Source organism: Moschus berezovskii, chromosome 8, assembly GCF_049115385.1.
Source record: "Moschus berezovskii isolate FMDL1 chromosome 8, NW_MosBer_1.0, whole genome shotgun sequence".
Classification (NCBI taxonomy): Eukaryota; Metazoa; Chordata; class Mammalia; order Artiodactyla; family Moschidae; genus Moschus; species Moschus berezovskii.
The window spans coordinates 49,163,543-49,185,600 of NC_142467.1; the positions used below are offsets into that span (position 1 = coordinate 49,163,543).

The following is a 22,058-nucleotide window of genomic DNA, read 5'->3' on the forward strand; positions in this document are numbered from 1 at the left end:
GGAAGGTGAGAGACAGAGGAAATGTCTGCTGAGGTCACACAGTGCGCCAGCAACAGCAATGGGCCCAGCACTGAGTGGATGCCTAGCACCCCTGGCATCCTAGGCCCATGCCGAGCACCCCTGGACTCCAAGCATTTTTGCGGAAGTCATGGATTTGACATCTGGGTGACCCAGAGAAGTGTTCTCACACTTGGTAACTCCCACTGGTTTGTGACAGTGAGTTCTCCTTGGCTGCCTGTATCCGAGCAGGCAATTCTCATATCAGAGTTGGAAGATCCAGTTTAGGGAACTTGGGCTTCTCAAACTCCACTAAGTTTCAAGATCATCCCTGAAAGGTTATTTAAAGTGCCATCTCTAGGGCCCTAGCCCCCAGAGAGGCTGATATCTTAGTTCCCTGGTGGGAACCAGAAATCTGCCCCAAGTCCTGGGCTAGGTTCCAATGGCATTGGGGTAGCTTTCAACAGAATTGATGAATCAGGAAACCCACAGAGGCTGACTCAGTGCTAGTCCCACAACATTAGCAATAAGACCAGAGACGTCAGGGTGGGAAAGGAAATTAAGGAGGGAGGCACAGGATAATCAAGTAGCAAAGTTATTTGTCCTATTCTGTGAGAGCTTCCCCCTGTATATCCACATTTCACTCATCTTTTGAAGTTCAACAAAGGTCTCATTTCCCTCAGGTGAGCTCTGGAGACGTTCATTACCTGAGTTTGAACTCCAGCTATGCTACGTAGTAGCTATTGGCTTAGACCACTGTAAGCCTCGGTTTCCTCATTGTAAAACAGCAGTACCAATCTCACAGGGTCCTAATGAAGAATGCGTTTAAGAACACTTAGTACCATACCTGTACACATTAATCTGAAGTATCAGCAATTAGTGTTATTATTTCCTGCCCATCTTGGCCTGCTCTGATTTCTTCTTCCTCTGACCTTTTAGCTTTCTTTACAGTATCAGAATGGAAGATCCCTTAATGATCATCTATCTGATTCCTTCCTGTTATGAAAGGGGAAGCTGAGGACCAGAGAGGTGATGGAATTTGCCCAAGGCCACACAGCAGAGCCAGGACCCAAACTCAAGTCTTCTGACGCCCAGTCCCAGGGCCTCTTCTTCCTTAATGTCTATCCCTTGACCCAAACAGAGAAGGCAGTTTCAGGACATCTACGGCTGGAAGAAGGAAGATGGGGAAGAGACGGTGAGGGGAGCTAGTTGCTTTCAGCATTTTGGCAGGGAAAGCCAAGAGCTAATCTTCCCACACAGTGTGTGCAAACCAACTGTTCAAGTTGGAGATTCCAGATCAGGCGGGTCTAGATCTTTGAGCCTTGTTAGCTCTTTGAATTCCCTCCAACCAGTCCTGGGTGGGCAAATTCATAGAGGATCTATGATTTTTGTGGTCTTGGAAGAGGACATCCCATGTATCAGGGAAGTATCAGAATCCAGGAATCAGGGCTAGATTACACAATCTCCTGATGAGGAATCTGAAACTCCGTTTCCCTGATGAAGGGACATTCTTTAAGTTCCCAGAAGACTCTGGCTGACTCAGGGGGCTTATGCGGGGCCGCTAGCAAGCTTCATAAAGGGGGCCAGAAGGGAGATCTCTCTCCCTGATGCTGAATCCTGCCACCATCCCAAATGCCTGTTCTTGAGCTGTTGGGGATGTAAGGGAGTCCTTGCCATCTGGTATCAGAGGGAAAAGATGGAGCATCTGACAGCGAGGGCATGAGAAGTTATATTTTTATTCCCCAAAAAGAAAAGAGTTCACGTTCAAAGACGCATATTATCCTTTGGGCCTGTCCTAGCTCAAGGACTGGTGTCATTCATTATGTAGAACTTTCTGTGAGGTTTGGCAGTGTAGCTGCTTGCCACTTGTGGCTGTTGAAATATTTAAAATGTGGCCTGTGCAAGTGGGAGCCTGAATGTGGTGTGGGAAAGAGCCCTGGACTAGGAATCAGGAAGTCCCTCGATTTACTCACATGGAAAATCACTTCTCCCTGTCTGTTCTTTACTTCCACATCTGTAAAGTGAGGCTGTTGGGCCAGGAGTTCTCTCTGGCATTCCCTGGGCAGTCCCAATCTGAAGGGCACAGAAGCAGTAGAGGATCGGAGTCAGTGGACTCTCCACTCCATCACACCCTGTCCCCCCAACTCCCAGTGCCCTGCCCAGGGCTGACATGGCCCCTTGATATCCAGCCCTGTGTGTTTCTCCAGACCCACCTCTGTGATACCCCGCTTGCATGCTTCAGACTCCATGGTTTCAACAATGGTTCACTCCACTGAGAGTGAACAATTTTCAGTTCCCTGAATGTACTCTCTTTCTTCTCTTTGCATATTCTGTTCCCTTTGCTGAGAACACCCTTCCTTATACTCTTGCTTGGCTACTTCTAGGTCTCAGCCAAAGTGTCCCTTCCTTTGAGAAGACCTCCCAGATCCCAAATCCTGACCAGATGTTCCCTTGTCCAGGCTCCTATAGCTCCCTGTATTTCTCCTGTCAACATACGTCTCTACCACACTTGACTGTAATTACCTATTAATTTTCCTACAGCCCCCAGAGCAATGCTATCCAGTAGAACTTCGTATGATGATGGAAATGTTCTCTACATGTGCAGTCTAAGGTGGGAGCCACATATGGCTACTGAGCACCTACAATGTGGCTGGTGCTACATTGCAGGAACTGAATTATTAATTTTATTAATTTCAACTCATTTATATTTAAACAGCCAGGCATGGTTAATGGCAATTGTACTGGACAGGGCAGCCAGCCCAGAGTCTGTGAGCTCTGAGTGGGCAGGAAGTGGGTCTGACTTGTCCATTCCTATGTCTTCAATGGTCGAGAATGTTGTGTAAGAATGAAGAAACTCCAGAACTGGGAGAAAGGTCAGTTCATCCAGATGGTCCCCAAATATCCCCCCACTCAGGCGTCTTTTCAGTAGATAATGAGTTGAGACATTCTGTTTGTAAAGTTCAGTTCAGTTGCTCAGTTGTGTCCAATTCTTTGATACTCCATGGACTGCAGCACACCAGGCTTCCCTGTCCATCACCAACTCCTGGAGCTTATTCAAAATCATGTCCATTGAGTCAGTGATGCCATACAACCATCTCATCCTCTGTCATCCCCTTCTCCTCCCGCCTTCGATCTTTCCCAGCATCAGGGTCTTTTCCAATGAGTCAGTTTTTCACATCAGGTGGCCAAAGTTTTGGAGTTTCAGCTTCAGCATCAGTCCTTCCAATGAATATTCAGGACTGATTTCCTTTACGATGGACTGGTTGGATCTCCTTGTAGTCTAAGAGACTCTCAAGAGTCTTCTCCAAAACCACGGTTCAAAAGCATCAATTCTTCGGTGCTCAGCTTTCTTTACAGTCCAACTCTCATATCCATACATGACCACGGAAAAACCATAGCTTTGACTAGACGGACCTTTGTTGGCAAAGTAATGTCTCTGCTTTTTAATATGCTGTCTAGGTTGGTCATAGCTTTTCTTCCAAGGAGCAAGTGTCTTTTAATTTCATGACTGCAGTCACCATCTGCAGTGATTTTGGAGCCCCCAAAAATAAAGTCTGTCACCGTTTCCATTGTTTCTCCATCTATTTGCCATGAAGTGATGGGACCGGATGCCATAATCTTAGTTTTCCGCATGTTGAGTTTTAAGCCAACTTTTTCACTCTCCTCTTTCATCAAGGGGCTCTTTAGTTCTTTGCTTTCTGCCATAAGGGTGGTGTTTGTAAAGTAGTTAACAGTTTACAAAGAATGTCTATAAACTCTTATTTTAATTACCATCGGAGGAGGCTGCAAAGCAGGACTCATTATCCCGTTTTGCAGCAGGGGGTTACTGAGGCTCAGGATGGGGAAGTGAGTCTCAGGACTGAGGGCAGAGCCGGCCTGCTCATCACTGGGTAGATCTCTGAGGCCCCACTTAGCATCCCAGTGAGATCCGGCCCAGAGGGGAGGAGTGGGCTTCTCCCTTCCCTGTGGAGAAGTCACAGAAACTAAGTGGAAACAGGTGGGATGATGGGAGGTGGGGGGTGAGTAGGAGGATGTGGGCTGGGTGTCTGGTGATTTCCTCAGGACCCTGGGCACTGGAATCCCCCATTTTAGGCAAAGGAAGAGACCGAGGTCCTTGGGAGAACCCAGGGGTGGGGCAGGGTGGGCCGGCCCGGTGGCCTCTGCCCCCGTGCCTGTTCCTGGCCCAGCCACAGAATCATGAGTCTTCCGGCGCTCCCCCGGAGCCCCCTCCCCACCCTGGAATTCACAGCAAGTGACAGCCAGTCTGGGAAGTGACAGCTGGGGAACTGACAAAGAAGGGCCCTGTGCTCTGCCAGGGGGCGGGATGGGGCCTCAGCTGAGTCTGTGGGGCTGCCTGCGCCTCCATCTCGGGGAATTCCCCTCCTGCCTAAAAGTCAGCCCGGCCCAGCTCTTCTTCGGGCAGAAGCACAGTGAGCCGAGGCTCCTTCTCAGGAGGCAGCCCCTGCTGCACAGACCCCGTCATCTTCTCCTGCCCTTCCCCAGGTGAGTGACCTGCCCAGGGTGGGAAGCCAGGACGGGCCAAGGTTCACCGCACACGACTGTGGGGCCACCAGACCCTCTGGCTCTGGGCCACAAGCCACTGGCCTCCGGTTTTCCTGCCAGCTAGTGTCTGCGGCTGCCCTGACCCAGCTCCCTCGCCCACCCCCCAGGGCCTGGGCTCTGCACCTCTGCCTCCTGGCCTGCCCTCATTCTCTCCGAGCCTCTCTCCCTCCGTTTCTCATTTCCTCTTCCTGCCCTCCTCTCCTTGCCTTCTCAGCCAGTCATTTTCTCTCTAGTCGCCAGCAGTTTTTCCAAAGGGAAGGAAAAGAAAGATCTGCTTTAGTCTTATCCTTTTCCCAAGAGAAGGGAGCAGGTTCATAAGTATGAAGGCAGGTGTCGCGTGTGTGTGTGTGTGCGCGTGCGCGAGCAGGGGTGAGAATGTGTGTCTATGTTCGTGAGCGTGTGTCAGATCTCCCAAGATGCTTATGTGGATGACCGTGTGAGCATATTTATGTATTTGTGTGAGTGTGTCTCTGAGTGTCTGGGTCATTATATGATTGTGTGTCGGTGAGTTTTTGAGGGTATGTGGGCGTGTGTGAGGCACTTCAGTGATCTAAAGCTAGACAGGAAGAGACCAAGTGGGAGTCTGCCCTGCCTCCCTTGGGAACACGGTGGAAGGCTGGTGCCCTCCAAAAGGGCCTGCAGAGGGCTCCCCCACCTGCTCTCCTCCAGGGCCAGCTGGCCTTTTCTATGGTTGAGCTAGTAACAGAGAGAGCCCAAGGCACTAGGAGTGGGTGACGGCTGGCAGACAGCGGCGATGCGGCCTCCTCTTTGATCACAAACAGTCCAGATTTTCCAGAGCCGGTCAGAGGCCCAGCCCAGGGAAGTCCCTGGCTAGGAGGGGCAAGGAGTGGAGGCCAAGTCAGTCACAGTGGCTTCTGGGCTGGAGAAGAATTAAGGGAGAAGTGGGAGTGGCCCAGAAGAGGGTGCATAGCAGAGGCCTTGGGGTGAGGCTGAGGGAGGATTGTTCTCAGGGCCCTGTCAGGGCTTCCCAGGATTAGGAAATGCTCTGGTTCCCTTGGGTCTGCTTCCTTCAGGGGCTGGGAGGAGTCTGGCTGACCTTTTTCCACTTCCAGGAGGACAACAAGGGGCAAGCTTGGCTCCAAACCCAGATGCACTTGACATTCTGAGCTCCAGATACAGGAGGCCAGAGGGAGAGGGGCTGGAGGAAGGGAGGCCTGGGGCTCCTCGGAACTGTGGGAGGGGCCTGGCTTGGCCACGTCTGCTACAGGCCACAGCTGGGAATTCCCCCCAGTGTCACTTTGCCCTTGCCTCTCCTCCAGCAGTGCCCAGAAAACATAGAGTAAAAGGCAGGCCCAGGGATGCAGTGGAAACAGTTGGAACGAAAAATAAAAAAGAAAAATAGGAAAGACACTGGAGGAACAGTCAGGAGAAATGCCTTCTAAGGCGTGATGTTTCCGAGAAACTTCTGTGTGGTCTACAGCAAGTTCCTCCACAGCTCTGGGCTCTGAGGTCCTCACTGGAAGGAGAGGAACGATGCCTGCCCTCCCTGTGGACCGGGTCATGGTTATCACTGTCACCTCTCACTGATGTCAGGCTCTGTGGTATTCCATTCTTTCTACTCTGTGCACTGTTCTAACCTTCCTGTTATTGATGAGGACCCTGGCGGAGAGTCCTCACGAGGTGTAAGTGCCAGGTCTGTCTGACTCCAGCACCCACCTTGTCACCCTTGCATGACATGCCTCTTGAAAGTGTGGCAAACTGTGACTATGAAATGGTTTAACTCATCTTAAAGTGCTGGATGTATGTGAAAAGTTGATGGCTTTCTTAGCACCATCGTATCCATCCTCTCATGTGGTTATTTGGGAAATAAATAGAATTAAAAACACCTTTTCAGGCTGAGGGTGGGAAGCAGGGGCCATAGACACTGCTCACTGATTTAGTCTTTACTCCCAAATACAATCAGCTTGTATGACTACAGCTGACACTATGTGCTTGACATGCATTTCTCACTTATCACTGAAATCTCCCTCTCATACGCACACACCCAACACCAAAAAGCACCTAGAATCTATCACAGGGTTTTCCATTCCTGAGATTGCCCCCAGGCTATGGAGACGTGGGACTGAATCTAAGGAGGTACCTGGACCCAGGACTGATCTTTTCTTAGTTCATTGGTTGCTCATCAGTCCTATCCAAGGCTCTGACTCACTAATTAACCTGCAGGAGTGAGGCAGGTGCTGTTTGCTTTAGAAGCTCTGTTCCCATCACTGAGGTGTGGAAATAGCGTTGCTCTGGCAGCAGGAGACTTAACTTGCTGTAAGACTTCTGACAAGTCCCTGGCCCATGCTAGCACATGGCAGTGGTTTCATCCCTATAGAAAAGGGCCCTTTCTCAGGACCCTTTAAGGACTGGCATGTTGAGTTCTGTGCCCTGCAAGCTGGCAAGACTCTACAGCCTAACGCTCAAGAGTGTTAAGAGTTTAAGAGCCAGGATCTTCATGTTCCAGTGACTTGCGGCAGTGGAAGCCACCTAACACCCCAGAGCCCCAGTTTCATCTGTGAAGTGGGGGTTATAATGGTTCTGACCTCAGAGGCTGGTTGGGAGATACATTATGTGAAAGTGCAGACCTAGCACACAGCAAATATTCCACTGATGTTACCTCCTCATGTCTTTAATACACAGCCCTCACTCCTCTTTAGGCACTTGATTTAGAGCTTCACGGGGATAGTTTTTGGTATGTATATTATTTCTCTCAAATGTGGATTTAGGTGTGACTTTGGAGCAGCCTTGGTGGGGGTGATAGAAAGGGGCTGGTGGTAGAAAGGAGACTGGGTCACTGCATGCCTTAAAACAAAAGAAAATGAAACCACACACAGGTCTTTTGATTCTCATCCCAGGTGGAGCTTTGCGTAGGTGCCTGTCTTCACTCTGGAAGAGCAAGAGGTTCCCAGTGGCCTGAGTCACTCGGTTCTCAGTGTCAGACTCAGCTTCCCAGTTTGGCAAGTTCCTTTCAGGTCTGGAGGGAGCAGAGGGTGCCAATCTAGGGGGCCTGTCTCCCACCCCGACGAGCCCCCAGAGTTGAGGGTCCCATAGAGTTTGTGGATAGTGGGATGGAACCTAGGAAGGCTGCTTTCCTGGGTTTAACACTAAAGTTCTACTCAATGCATGTAATTCACATCTATAAACCACTATCTTTTCGTGAATGCCTACTGTGTGCCATGCTCTGGGCTTGACTTACATGATCTCATTTATCCTGATCACCTAAGGGGTAGGTAATCATATCTCTACTTTTTAGAGAGGAACAGAGGCTTAGAGAGGGCTCCCAGGAAATCAGTGTTTGAGTGGTTAGAAGCCCATTAGTTAGGTCCATAGCCTGTGATCATCATGATGTGTTGAGTTTCTGTAAGAAAGTAAGAAAAATTAGGACACATAATGCAGTGGAAAGAGTATATATGACTTGGAGCCAAGGTCCTGGGTTCCAACCCTCGTTATATCACTCAATGTGTGTGGCCTTAAGTAAATCCTTACTACATCAGTCCCCAACCTCTTTGGCACCAAGAACGGGATTCGTGGAAAACAGTTTTTCCATGGACTGGGGTGGAAGGGATGGTTTTGGGATGATTCAAGAGTGTTACATTTATTTCTATTATTATTACATCAGCTCCACCTCAGATCATTAGGCATTAGATTCTGAAGATTTGGGACCCCTGCTTTTATTACATTGAAGACTCAGTTTACTGACCTGCCAAATAGGGGATTGTGATCAATATTCCTATGGCCTTTAACATGGTGGAATGTTTGAAAGTCAAACAGGCTGGAAAGGGCGAAAGAGGTGAGTGCAGTCATCACTTTGAAGAGATGACTCTTCTCACACATTGCAAAAGTTAAGAAAAATTATCCAAAAGTAGGGAATTGGGCAGAAAGATGACTGTGTGACCTTTTTATGCCATTTCAGAGCACTGTCTAACAAGCCTACCTCTAGGAGTCATCCTGCACTTTGCGGAATGAAACAATTCACCTGATTCTCTGTCAGACATTTAGAAAATCAACTGAAGTAGTTTGGAAACAAGACGCAAATAATTGGAGACTCTTCATTTTTTAAATTTCAGTGTTCATGAGAAGACTTGGGTTGGGCATTCTAGGAAAAGGCAAATTGGGAATTACAGACAAGAGCAGAACAAAAACTAGACTGGGGGACCCTAATGGGTGAGGGGATACCTGAGAGCTACAGTATGAATCAGTCCAAGATTGTAATCTCCCAGTACCCTTCCGAATTGGTTTCACTCAATGGTGCTTTGTTTGATGTTCACGTCCCTCTCTCCCTCCCTCTCTTCAGTTTATTTTCGCAATTAAGATGAACTAGAATTAATATTGTTTGGAGAATTTGATAACCCCTTTGAAGTAACTAAAAGCATCATAGGATGTCACAAAGCCTGAGAGTGCTTGGGTAAGAGTGTGTGTGTGTGTTTTCACGTATAGTCACAGTTAATTTACAGAGCTTTCCTGTAAAATGAGGGCCTGTATGGAATAGATCCCCAGATCCTTTCCGAGGATGAGGGCCTGTCAATCACTAAATTTTCCATAGTTTCAGTGAAATGAATCTTTTAGAATAAGTTTTTCATAAAGCTATATTATCTCAATTTAAAGAGCTGTTCTTTATTCCTGTTATAAAGCTGTTCTTTATCCAAGCTATTCTTTATTACAAGGCCTTTACACTTTTTAAAAAAATTTAATTTTACTTAAAAAAAATTTTGTTTGGCCAATCAGTGTGTGAGATTTCAATTCCCCTACCAGGATGGAACCTGTGCCCCCTGCAATGGAAGCTCTGAGTCTTAACCATTGGACTGCCAGGGAAGTCCAGGCCCTTCCACTTTTTGAAATTAAAATTTACCCTCTTTTAAATAAAATGATGGGCTTAAAAAAACAAGTGTTCCCAACCTCCACCATGTTACTGCTCCTGCCAGGTCTGGGGACTCTCACAACCTGTTTGCATGATCTGACCCAGGTATAGGTAGACGGTAGGAGGTGGGCTCCGGATTTGCCCACTTGGATTTGAATTTTGGTTCAGCCACTTACTGAGGTCTTCTAAGCTCCCTGTCCCTTGTATCTTAATTTATGGTTAAAAATAAAAGTGGGGGCTGGGGTAGAAAACCATTTCACTAGGGTGGCTGAGCAAATTAAATAAAGCTTACCAAGTCTGGAGCAGTAAGGGCGCAAAAAACGTCAACTGTGACAATAAGATTCTTTAAGGGTACTTTCAGGTCAGAATTTCCGTGAGCTCTGTAAGAAGTCTTGGGACCGCCCTGGACCGAATTCTAGGACCCGGCGCTCTAGCTACAAATGCTCACTGTCTTTCGGCAAATCCCCTCCCAGAGCTCCGGTCCCCGTGCCCCTCGGCCCAAGGAAGGGGTGGGTGGTCTCTGCGGCTCGTCTCTGCTCTGAAATTCCGGCTTTCGGGGTGGCCCCTTTCTGGCGCCCGGAGTTTCCGCAGCTGGGAGTGCCGCGAGGGATAGCCCGGACGCTACCTAGGGGCCGGCCTGCGGGCCGGGACTCTCGCGGCCAATCTACAGACTCTCCGGCCCCTCGACCTTCGGTGGCGGCTGTTTACTTCGGGGCGTCCCACCCCGGCGGCTGCGGGCCAGCCCAGACGGCGCCGCGTGATTGGGCAAGCGGCCTGTCAATCGCCGGGGACTTTCCCAGGGGTGGGGCGGCCCGGCCCCCGGCACTTCCTAGTCCCTGGCCGGGTCCCCCAGCCCCGAGCTGGGATCCTGCTGAGTGCTGTGAGGCCAGAGCCTGGCGCGGGCCTCTGCTCTGTCCCTGGACTCGGGACTGGACGCGGAGAACGGGGCGCTGTCTGTCAGGGCCCCCACCCTCAGGTAAGCCGGCTGGGCGGAGCGGGGATGGAACGGAAGGGAACCCGTGCCTGGGCCGTTCCGAGTCTCGTCAGTGACCGGGCGTGGCGCGGGGAGGTCAGGCCCGGCCTGGTGGCCTGGCTTCTTGGCTCAAGGGCTAGCCTCGAGGCACGCGGCGCCTCCGAGGGTGCGGAGGTCCGGCTGAGTGGGGAATCCCTGACCCGCGCGGAGGGTGGTGGGCGCGCGTGCGCACTGAGTGGGCGAGCGCGTCTGGGACCAGCGTGCAGTCGGTGTGCAAGGCCAGCGGGGTGGGGGTGTGTGTGTGTATGTGCGGGCGTGGATCTGTTTACAGTATGGGAGACCAGTTTTGGAAGCAGTGTGCACACGTAATGAAGAGGAAAATAGCTTATTGGGCGCTTTCCAAGTGCTGATATGAATTCGTTACATGTGTTAAACTCATTTGTCACTGTCACCCTCAAAATGAATTTGATTATTATTATCCGTATTTTACAGTTTAGGAAACTGAGGCATTTGGAGATTGGGGTCATACAGTTAGAGAGTTGCACAATTAGGATTTGAACTCTAGCGTTTGGTTACAGATTTCATTCAGTACTTACTGTTTCTGTTGAAAATATTTTGCCCTCTGTTGGAGGCAACATTTGGGTGCATTTGCAGGGCAGCTGTAGTGAGTTTGGGGGAGGGATTTTGGGTGTGGAGTTTCTACATGTGTGAATTTTCCTCTGTAGAATATTTATCTGCAGGAGAGTACGAGGTTGTGTGTACATGAAAGTGATTGTATTATACATTCATTAATTGAATGGGCATTTTGTGGGTGGGAATTTTGTGCGACTGGGTGAGACTGTTCTGGTTGGGGGGGGACTTTTGTGGGTGATGCAGAAGAATCAGCAATGTTTATCCCCACCCCCTTACAGAATGACAGTGCAGAGAAATCTGTGGATTCCTAATGCATCATTTTTATTTCACAGTATTGTCAAAATGTAATTTAATCAGCTCTTACTCATTTTCCAAACAATGTGGTATGGTAGAGGGGAATTCAGCACCTGATGAGAGATCCGGAAAGAGGACTCTTTTTTTTTTTTTCATTCCTGACAATGGATACTGCATTAGGAGGCTGGAATATTTACTAGCACGGGCTCATAGCAATCCTATGATGTATTAATATCCTTGTTTAACAGCAGAGAGAGCTGAAGTAGTGAAAAACCAATAATGGTAATAGTAACAGCTTACATTTATCAGCACTTACTGTGTGCCAGGCACAGTGCTTTATGTTTACTATCTCTTTTAAACTTTCAACAACCCTAGGAGAGAGTCACTATTAGTAGCCTCAATTTTCAGATGAGGAAATGGAAGGTTAAGACTTGCCCGAGACTAGTAAGCCTTGAACCCTGAGCACTATTTCCTTTCCACTATCCTGGCTGTGTCCTGGAAAAATAATGTGATCAGGGCCTGGCACTTCACGGAAGCTCCTGATCATGTCCCCCTGGAGACAGCAGCCCCGAGTGTCCTGTGTTCTGCATACTTAGGTGAATCTGTTTTCCCCCACCCATGGGCATCCGTGGGTATGGCATGGCACTCCTATGCCATGGCTGAGGGTTGCTGCCTGCCCCTATTCCCACACCAGGGCCTTTGGGGCCCCAGGAAGCCATGGGGTCTGACTCATACCCTTAGCCCCCAGTCCTGCCTGTGACTTGGGCCCGGATGTCCTGGGTTGGGTTGGCTGACCTGATTTGAACACCTCTGAATTGTAAGAGGTTGGCTATTGGCCTCCCTCTCTGGGTACTGTTTTACTCTCACACTCACTGTGATTTAACCACAGCAGCCTGCTTTTCCCCCACGTTCAACATGGCAAGTTTATTCTTGCTGGAGACCTTTGTGGATATTGTTGCTTCTGCCTGGAACACCTTTCCCCAGCTCTTTGCATGCTGGTTCTTCCTTATCTGTCAAGTCTCAGCTCAAATGTCATCTCCTCAGAGGGGCCTTCCCTGACCTTTCTATGCAAAGTAACTCATTTTTTCACTTTCTGTCATATTACTATTATATATATTTTTAATACATGCATCATGCCTTGAAATGACCGTGCTTATTTACAAATGAGAAAGTGTGTGTAGAGACACTGTATGTCTGGGAAACAGTAATTTTTAGCGTTTGCTTGTTTGTTGTCTTTCTCTTTTCCTGGAGTGAAAGGATGAGAGCAACGACCTCTTTAGTCTTCACATGTGCATTCCTGTTACTAGCTAAGAGTGTCTGGGGTAAGACTGCCGGGTTTGTTCAAAGGATGAGTAGAGTAGAAGAAACTAGAATAATGCTGCATTTCACAGATAAGAAAATTGAGACCTAGAGATGGGAAGGCCCTTGTCCCAGAGAATTAGTGGCAGAGTTGGGGTGAGAGCCAGAAGTTGCTTCCCAAGACATTATGTTTTCCTTCTGATAGTCAGCAGACAGGTCCTGACATCCCTCTGGCGTGGTGCTGTGTGGAGTGGCATGGAGCTCATGGTTCTCTGTCCTCCAGGAACATGTTGTAGACTGGGCAGAAGTGTGCCCTGAGTGCTAGCTGGAAGGCATAGTGTGCCAGCAGTTGCCTGGCACTGAGTCTGAGTGGGGTGTGATGCAATTTTGGGGGTGCCAGGTGGTCAGGGGGCTTCTGTAGGGAAGTGACTTCAAGGCCAGGCCCAACCAAGATGATGAGGTACAGAGCTAGGCCTGAGCTCCTTCTGGAACTTAGGAAACTGGGCAGAGGATTTGGGATAAGCCTCTCCTGGGTTGGGGGAGCTGACCAGCTGGGCTAGGAAAAACCCTGAAGTCTTGACTGCCAGCCAGAGAAGTGTCAGTTTTTCCCTGCTCCGTCGGCAGCACTGGGAAGTGATCAGAGCAGCTGGTTGGTAAACCTGAGCATGCACCAGAATCCCCTGGGTGGCTTGTTAGACAGACTGCAGGGCTGCGTCCCCAGAGCGGCTCAGCTGCCACCAGCGGTGCTGGGGCCACCAGACCAGCTGCTCTTTGAGAACCCGTGGTGTGGCGTGCCTGATTTAGAGTTAGCACACCTGGACGGGGGCTGTGCCTGCTTCCTCATCTGTAAAAGTCTGTGACGTAAGTGCTGCCTCCAGAGGGGTGCACGTGAATGAGACAGTGCCTGTCAAGCACTCAGCGCAGGGCTGGCATGGGGCTGGTGCTGTGTAAGTGACCCGTCGCTGCCGGCTGCTGAACATCATTCAGTCTTATTAACGATGCTGATCTTGAGGGTGTTGAAGGGATTCCAGGAGGAGATGATGAGGAAGGTCAGATGTTCCAGGCTTCAGCATAACTTGCCCTTCATTCTCTGCCCGCTTTGGACCATGCTGTGTCCTCTCTGGATGGATCGTCCTTTGTGGTATCTCAGACGTCCTTCCATCCCTGTTTGGAACAGTAGAAGTATATACGTGGGAGGGCCACAGAGAACATCTGGCCCAAATTTCCTCAACAGCACCCAGCACCCCACAGGTGGTGAGCCAGCCTCCCCAGGACCCCACCACAGCATCAGGGAGCGCTCTGTGGGCGACCCTTTCCAGTGCTGTTACAGGCGGCTCACTGCAGTGGGCCCACCTCTCTTGTCCCCTTGTTTCCCCTCTGCTCGTGGCTCACTTGACCCCTTGGAGGGAGGGGAGGAAGGAAGGGAGAGGGAAAACAGTAGGAGGTATGGTAAAAAGAGTGGACAGCTGGCCAACAGAGGGTCCGGGTTTCCTCGCCTCTCTGTCTCCACTGTCCCCTGCAGCCTTGGGCGAATCTCCCTCCCTTGGCCAGCTTTGGTGTCCCAGCTGGAGAACGAGGGAATTGCACTGACAGGTGTCTCAGGGCCGGCTCTTCCAGAAAACGGTAGCCTTCTCTGGCCCCAGCGGTTTCTGAGTTCTCCTGCTGGGCCAGGCCTTTCTGTGCTCCACCTCCAGGCTTCTTGCTGCTGCCCCCCTGCCTGCCCCTCCTTTATCCTACCCCTCTTTGGAGAGTGTCAGCAGCTCCGTGAAGCATTGCCAGAAGGAAGGTACAGCCACCACGGCCTGGCCACTGGCAGGAAGTTTTATCTGCGCCCCCCTCCCTGTGACCAGCCCGGGACAGTCAGTCACTCTTCTGATAGGAACGCATGACTGGGCTGAGGAGCAGTGGCTCTTTGTCCAAGGGCTGTCCCTAGGCAGGGCTGAACTCTTGTCTCCCCAGGGACCTCACCCTGAGGCTGTTCCTTGTGTCCTTGAGCACCTGCTGGTGGACAGGCCGGTGGCCCAGGCAGGGGTGTGTGGGGGGGCAGTGGGAACAGTGGGGAAGGGCTGGGGATGCTATGGGAGTCATGTCACCAAGGCGTCCTACTCAGCGGTCAGAGCTGGTATTTTTAGGGCGGGCGTGGGGGTGTCCCATGAGTCAGGGGCCCTTGGTTTGGTCTCCACCCACAGTGGAGGAGGCTTACACCACTCTCGGCTGGCTGGCAGACCATGATCCTGGTCAGTTTCATCTCTGTGGTCTGAGGAACCCTGGTCTTGCCACAGCCCCACTTCCGCCTCTGGGATACAGTCTCCCACCCCAACCCTGATCCCAGTCTCTGGGAAGAGGAACAGGAGTCTGAGGATGGCAGTACTGACTTTTAGAAAATGCCAGGGAATCTTTAGACACAGAGGGTAACATGCAGACATGTTGGGAGAGCCACCATTCAGCTTAAGAAATTACATATTTTCTGTTCAGTTGAAATTTCTCCACGATCATCTCCTTTCCTACTCTTCCAGAAGTAACAAGGGTTCTAAATTTAGAGTTTATTCTCTTGTATTTCTCTATAGTTTTATGGATATTATAAATATATACATCCCTAAACAATATGAAATATTGTTTTATATGTTTTAAGATGTTACTTAAATGTTTCCAACTGTGTTCTTCTGAAGCTTGCTTGTTTTGCTTGTTATTATGTTTGAGAGATTCATCCCTGTTTGGATCTCTGCTGCTGCTGCTGCTAAGTCGCTTCAGTCGTGTCCTTCTCTGTGAGACCCCATAGACGGCAGCCCACCAGGCTCCGCGTCCCTGGGATTCTCCAGGCAAGAATACTGGAGTGGGTTGCCATTTCCTTCTCCAGTGCATGATAGTGAAAAGTTAAAGTGAAGTCGCTCAGTCGTATCTGACTCTTTGCGACCCCATGGACTGCAGCCTACCAGGCTCCTCTGTCCGTGGCATTTTCCAGGCAAGAGTACTGGAGTGGGTTTCCATTGCTTTCTCCGGTTTGGATCTCTAGCTCTGGCCTATTTGTTTTTCACAACTGTATAGTATTAATAGGGGCTTCCCTAGTGGCTCAGTGGTAAAGAATTTGCCTGTCAAACAGGAGAGGTGGATTTGATCCCTGGGTCGTGCAGATACCCAGGAGAAGGAAATGGCAACCCTCTCCAGCATTCTTGCCTGAAAAGTCTCATGGACAGAGGAGCCTGGAAGACTAGAGTCCATGGGGTCACAAAGAGTCGGACACGACTTAGTGACTAAACAGCATAGTATTAACATTTGCCGGTATGAAGTGGCCTTGATGTCTTTATTCATTTTCTTTTTAATTAGCTTATTTCCAGTCTTCACTGGTAAAACAGGACATCTGTGGCTTTTATCTGGTTTGTAGTCCCTTGAAGCTATTCTCTTCCTAGCCATTATGGCTCCTGTTGGGTTAGCACTTCAAGGTCTACAGGGAGTTCTGTGGCTCCTAGTTGGTCCTCACAGCATTTCCTTGGGGATAGGAGACCAGGAAAGTGAGGTCTGCTCAGGGTCACTTGCTGAGGGAGCGGAACCAGGAGCTGAACCGTGGTTTCACAGAAACCCTCTTTTCACCATATTTGGTATGAGGGGAATTCTCAAAAGTTGTCATCTTTCCCCATGGAGAAAGGAGTTACAGGGCTGGAGAAGGCCTTTGTTGGAACCAGCTGTGGGCATTTGGGGCACAAGTACACAGGAGGACAGTTGAGTCTCCCTTCCCTTTAGGCCCAGGGTTGGTCTAGTGCCCTTTGCCCCTATAGCTGATAGGCGAGGGGGCTCCTCCTGGGTCAACAGTGCCAGCTGCTGGGTTGGGGGTGGGTGGGCGGGGAAGCCAGGCTTCCAGGCACGGAGTAGGCTCACCAGTGGATCCCAGGAGCTGTGAGGAGGCGAAGGCTGGCCGGCTGGAGTTGCTTGGGCTGCCTCCTCAGCCCTTCTTAGGGGGGCTGTTGGCAGTGGTGAGTACAGGCTGGGGACTGATGATCAAGTGGGGGGCATTCTGCTTGGTCCTTGGGAACTGGGCCACCTTGAGCCCAGCTCTGCACCTGTTTGGACTTGGCTTCCTCTCCTGCAAAGCAGGTATAAGGCCCCATGGGTAGTGGACAGGAAGCTTCACCTTTGTTCTCACACCACGGTCTGTGCTTTTCTTCCCACCTTTGTCGCCTCAGACCCAGCCTTGACCTTCCTGAAGCTAGAACCTTTCTGGAAGGTTCCAGGTTGAAACAATCTACAGTTGCCAACTCTCCATCTGCCAAATTCCTTGACTAGAAAACTTGACCCTGGACTTTCCCTCTTGATTTTTTTTTTTTTTTAAACATTCTCTTAGCTGCTTTATTAAGTCTTTATATGATAACTAGTCATCTACATTTTTTCTCTATTAATTTCACTTTGGTCAAATATTTCCCAGAATGAAATGAGAGGACAGGAATTTCCTGCATATATGTAAATTATTTATCATGAAACAATATACATCACAGACTGTTAGAATTGAGAAAGACCATAGAAATATTGATTTTGCTAATGAATGAGTTATTTGGTTCAGGTGATGAAGTCCCTCCTGATTTGTGAACTAGTCCCTATAGCCTGTCTGTGCACAGGAAGCAGATTCATAATAAGGAGGCTCTCATCCCTTGCCCTCCGCCAGCCAGCCTCATTTGGTGCCAGAACAATAGCCCTTCTTTATTGTTCTGACTTTGTCAAGCAATTTAAAAACAAAGTCAACTCTCCCTTTAAAAGAGTTACAAAATAACATGTGCTCATTGCAGAAAAAAAACTCCGAAAACTCAAGGGAAGCTAAAGGTATAAAGGAGAAAATGAAAATTGTCTTTTTTTCTCCTTCTCTTCTGCCTGTTTTTCAAAATCAATTTTAAAAATAGAACAGGCTAGATTTCCCTTGTAAAGAGTTAAAAAATCTTAGTTTTAAAATAAAGGTTTCCTTTGATTCCAGTCCCCTAGCCCAAGTCCTTCTCTAGAGCTGACTACTAGCAGCGGTTTGGTGTGTATCTTTCCAGACCTTTTCTTATGCATATGTAAGATTTTATAGTATATGTATATGTTTATGCACACATACAGGGCTTCCCTTGGTGGCACAAATGGTGAAGCTCTCTGGATGCAATGCAGGAGACCTGGTTTTGATCCCTGGGTCAGGAAGATCCCCGGAGAAGGGAATAGCTACTCACTCCATTATTCTTGCCTGGGAAATCCCATAGACAGAGGAGCCTGGCAGGCTATAGTCCATGGGTTTGCAAAGAGTCGGACATGACTGAGCAATTAACACTAACACACATACACACACACTCACACACACAGTTGTGTATATGAATGTGTGTAACAGGATAAATAATATCTTATTATACATCAGTACCTTGCTTTTTTCCTTAACAGTATTTTATGGGCAGCTTTCTGTCGTTGCAAAGCAGTCTGCCCATTCTTTTTGATGTCTGTGTACTATTCCATTGAATGAATGCACCACAGTTTATTAGACTAGTCCCCTCTCGACAAACATTCAGGACACTTTTGCTATTACAAACCGTGTCTGTGTCCAGTGTTACAGAGATTTCTAGCTTCTTAAATAGGTGGTTACTGAATGAGTTACCTCTGGCCCTTTAAATAATTGAAACTTCCTCAAGCATACTTTTTTACAAGATAACTTTCATCTCAGCCGTATAAAACTGATTTTTTAAAATTAATTTTTATTAAAGTATAGTTGCTCTACCAAGCCTGATTGTTGATATAATTGAGAAAGGACATTCTTTACCCTGGGTGACCCAGATATAAGAAAAACAAATGTCTACACAGCTACATCAGTAGAAACATAATACCTAAAAGAGTGGAGGTGAAACTTCCTCTGTTTGGTCAGGCAAGCCACATCTGGAGTGTTGCCCATTTTCAAGGTCGGCTACAGATAGGGTGGGAGTGGAGGAGGCTGGGTGGGGTGGGGTCCGGAAGCCTGTCCCTGAGGAGAACAGGGCAGGGAACAAGGGCTAGTCTGCTTCTACAGTGTTGCAGGTTCCAAATCTGCTCAGGGCTGAGACGGAGAAGAGGGGCATCTTGTTCCGTATTCTCAGGGACCCCAGAGGGCAGAGCAGGGGCAGTGGAAGCAGAACTGGGAGAAGCTTCACTGCAGTTAGTGCTGCTGCCTGGGGGTGCTCCTTGGGGAGGAAGTTGGTCTGGGTCACTAAAGATGGTCAACCAGAGTCCCCTGGCTCTCCTGGGGACTGGATAAGCATGGGTCTGAATCTGAGACTCTAAGCCCTGGTGACTGCTGGCAGTCAAGGGCAGACTGACACCTGACCTCATGCAAAGTTAGTGACACATAGAGGCAGTGGCTGGGAACCTGGGGCATGTTCCAGGCAGTGGGACAACAAGACTGGCGTCCTCCCCCTGAACTGCAGCCCTGTGCCTCTCTGTCAGTGCAGGCCAGTGGAAAGGGCACTGGTGTTGGAGTCTGATAGAATGAGGCTGGATTCGTTGTTCTGCCACTAACCAGCTGTGTTTCCTCAGGCAAGTGACTTATCTAAGTCTGTCTCCTCATCTGAAAAAGAGATGATGCCATCCAGCCAAGAGGATTGGTGTCCTTGCTGGAAAATAGGGATAAGAATGTTCATCTCTGTGTGGTAAGAAGAAAAGGAGGGAATACTGTGCGTAATGATGCAGCCCAGTGCCTGGCATGTGGGAGCACAGAGCTGTCAGGGCCTATCCCAGCTTTAGTTAGATGCTCCTTGGTCCTCTTATGCAGAGTTTTCAGCCAACTAGTGGCCCAGTCCTCCCCACTGTGCCTAGGCTGGTAGTTGCCACAGTGGGGCTCTGTGGGTGAGTCAGTGGATGGCAGGGAGGAGGAAGGACATGGGAGATGCCAGCTGTGCTTGAGAGACATGGCACTCAGGCTGACCTGGAGCCTGGATGCAGACCAGGGAGGAGGGCAGGACCCGGGGAAGGGCTGCAGACATCATCTGGGGGTTTCCGACTGCTCTTGGGAAGGCGACACCCCCCCAAGAGTGCTGCAGGAGGGTTCGTGAGGCAGGACATCCCCTTGGGCATTGGGAGGGATGGGAGCTGGGGTGCGTGTGTGTGCGTGCTCAGTTATGCCCTTCTCTTTGCAACCCCATGAACTGTAACCCGTCAGGCTCCTCTGTCCATGGGACTTTCCAGGCAAGGATACTGAAATGGGTTGCCGTTTCCTACTCCAGGGATCGAATCCCTGTCTCCTGCATCTCCTGCATTGACAGGTGGATTCTGTACCACAGAATCACCTGGGAAGCTTCTGAGCTGGGGAGAGTAGCCTTTTCAAGATCGGAAGATTTTAGAAACGGATGGCAATATATTGCAAGTTCTGGAATGTTAGAACTAGAAGAGGCCTTAAAAATTGTCTAGTCTGCCCCCTTATATTGTATGATTGCTATTGTCAACAACCCCTCCTTTTAGAAAACTGAGGCCAGGTGATGGAAGATGTTTACCATGGTGTATCTAGACTAGAGGGCTTCCCTGGTGGGTCAGTGGTAAAGAATCTGCCTGCCAATGCAGGAGACGTGGGTTTGATCCCTGGGTCGGGAAGATCCCTTGGAGGAGGAAATGACAACCCACTCCAGTATTCTTGCCTGGGAAATCCCATGGACAGAGGAGCCTGGCGGGCTATAGTCCATGGGTTCACAAAGAGTCAGACATGACTTAGCAACTACAACCTCCACTAGACCCTATGATTCCTGAGCCCCGCCCATTCCTCATATTATACTCCATGCCTGTAGCCTCTTTCTTACTGAATTGTTTGGAAAGACTGATTAAACCCTTGGCTTCTCACTAGTGAGATGCCGGGGTGGGCTGCCTGGGTACACACCGTCTAAAGTAGGTGCAGTGTCTCTGCTGACAGTCATCAAGAGGACTCTGCCCGCTCTTTGATGGATGGACCTGGAGCCACAGTTTCCCTGATTGTGAAATGGGTGGAGTGGTCTGGAGGTCATCGTGAAGTGTGGAAGTGGGAAGATTTTTGTTTTAGTTTGCAAGATGTTTCATAATGCCTCACTTCCCGTCAGCCCTTGGGGGACTTGCAGGATATTCTCATTTACTGTTGAGGAAATTGAGGCTCAGATGATTCCTGATCTTTCGTGAGCGTGGCCTGGGTCCAAGGGCTTCTCCTAGCTTCAGTTTCACCAGCTGTGGTGTTGTCGCAGAGTTCCTGCTTGCAGTAATTCACAAGAACTAAGTGGATGCTGCAACCCGTCAGCTGGGCAGTTAGGGGCTGCCTCAGCCTTTCAGTAAGAACCTACTAAGTGACAAGTACTTCGTGAGGTATTATAATTATTATCATTTAGGAAATCTTATTACGAAATGAATACATTTCTTTATTCAATAAATCAAATAATCAGGAAATAAGTGAGAACTCCCTTCCAATTGCACACATATTGTTTCACTTAGTTTCTTTAATCAGACATCCACGGCTTCTGTTATTTTTTCTGTTTTGCAGATGAGGCTCAGAAAAGGCGAGGGGCTGGTCAGTGTCACCCAGCCTGCAGGGGTGGGCAAAGCTGGGACCAGGGCAAGGCCCCGGGCAGCGTGTGCGAGGGGTTCCTCCTCAGGGTCTCAGCGTGCTCTGGGGCTCCCCTTCTTTGTTGTACCCTGCGTGCCCCATCTGCTTCCGTCTCTGATCCTGCCCTGTTGGGACCTTTTCTTCCTGATCCAGGGCTGTACTATCTTGTGTGTGTGTGCTGGGTCCCCTCCTCTTTCTTGCCTTGTGGCTGGCTCCCAAAGTTTGGGTCTCCATGGATCCTTAGGCCAGCGTGAAGACATCACCCAGTTTCTCTCTGGTCCAGGCTCCTCTCTCTCTGCCTATGAGGGAGTTGAGGTACACAGAATTGACAGCTCACCCATGGCTGTCAGAGTGTGCAGTAGAGTAGATGCCAGGACTTCCGACTTTCTGTCCTTGCCTTCTTTCTGAAGACCCTTCCCTTTGCCACACTGTCACCCCCACCCACCAGCATCCCTGGCAGTCCCTGCTGTTACCTGGGGAGGTTGCTGGTGGCTGCTGTGTCCTCCCAGTTCCCAGTGCCAGGGATCTACTCAGGCTGTCCTCCTTGGTCTAGCAAGAACTTCACTTCCCCCAGAGCTGCAGGGTCTGGCTGGCCTCAGGATGCAGCCAGTGCCCAGTGGCATTAGATCAGGCTAAGTTCCCAAGTGGGCCTTAGTTTCCTCACCTGTCGAACAGATGTCAGCCCTGCCTCCTTCCCACGGCTCTTGTGACAATCCAGTGGAAAAACACGCTTGAGAAATTGTAGCGATTTTGCAAATGTTACCAACTAAGCAAATTCATATCATTTGGGGACCCTGGGAGCCCCTACTCCTGGCATCAGCACACAGTTAATTGAAAGACAGCCTCTGATGGGCTGAAGTGTCTCAGTGCAGAAGCTGGAATGAAAACTTCATTTTGAATCTAGC

The 22,058-nt window shown here is 49.6% G+C and overlaps 1 protein-coding gene across 7 annotated transcripts in view; it reads left to right on the plus strand.

The window, feature by feature from the left end:
* Nucleotides 1-4,381: 4,381 nt before the first annotated feature.
* The window catches only part of TNIP1 (TNFAIP3 interacting protein 1), a 50,910-nt gene continuing 33,233 nt past the window's right edge, over nt 4,382-22,058 (plus strand). For 4 of the 7 annotated variants that reach the window (XM_055428817.2, XM_055428821.2, XM_088838553.1 and 1 more), the window contains exon 1: nt 10,228-10,397. The gene's annotated coding sequence lies outside the window, so the exon portion shown is untranslated. Of the gene's footprint in view, nt 4,501-10,226; nt 10,398-22,058 lie in introns of those variants that run through there. The other 3 variants (XM_055428820.2, XM_055428822.2, XM_055428819.2) reach the window with 2 other exon arrangements.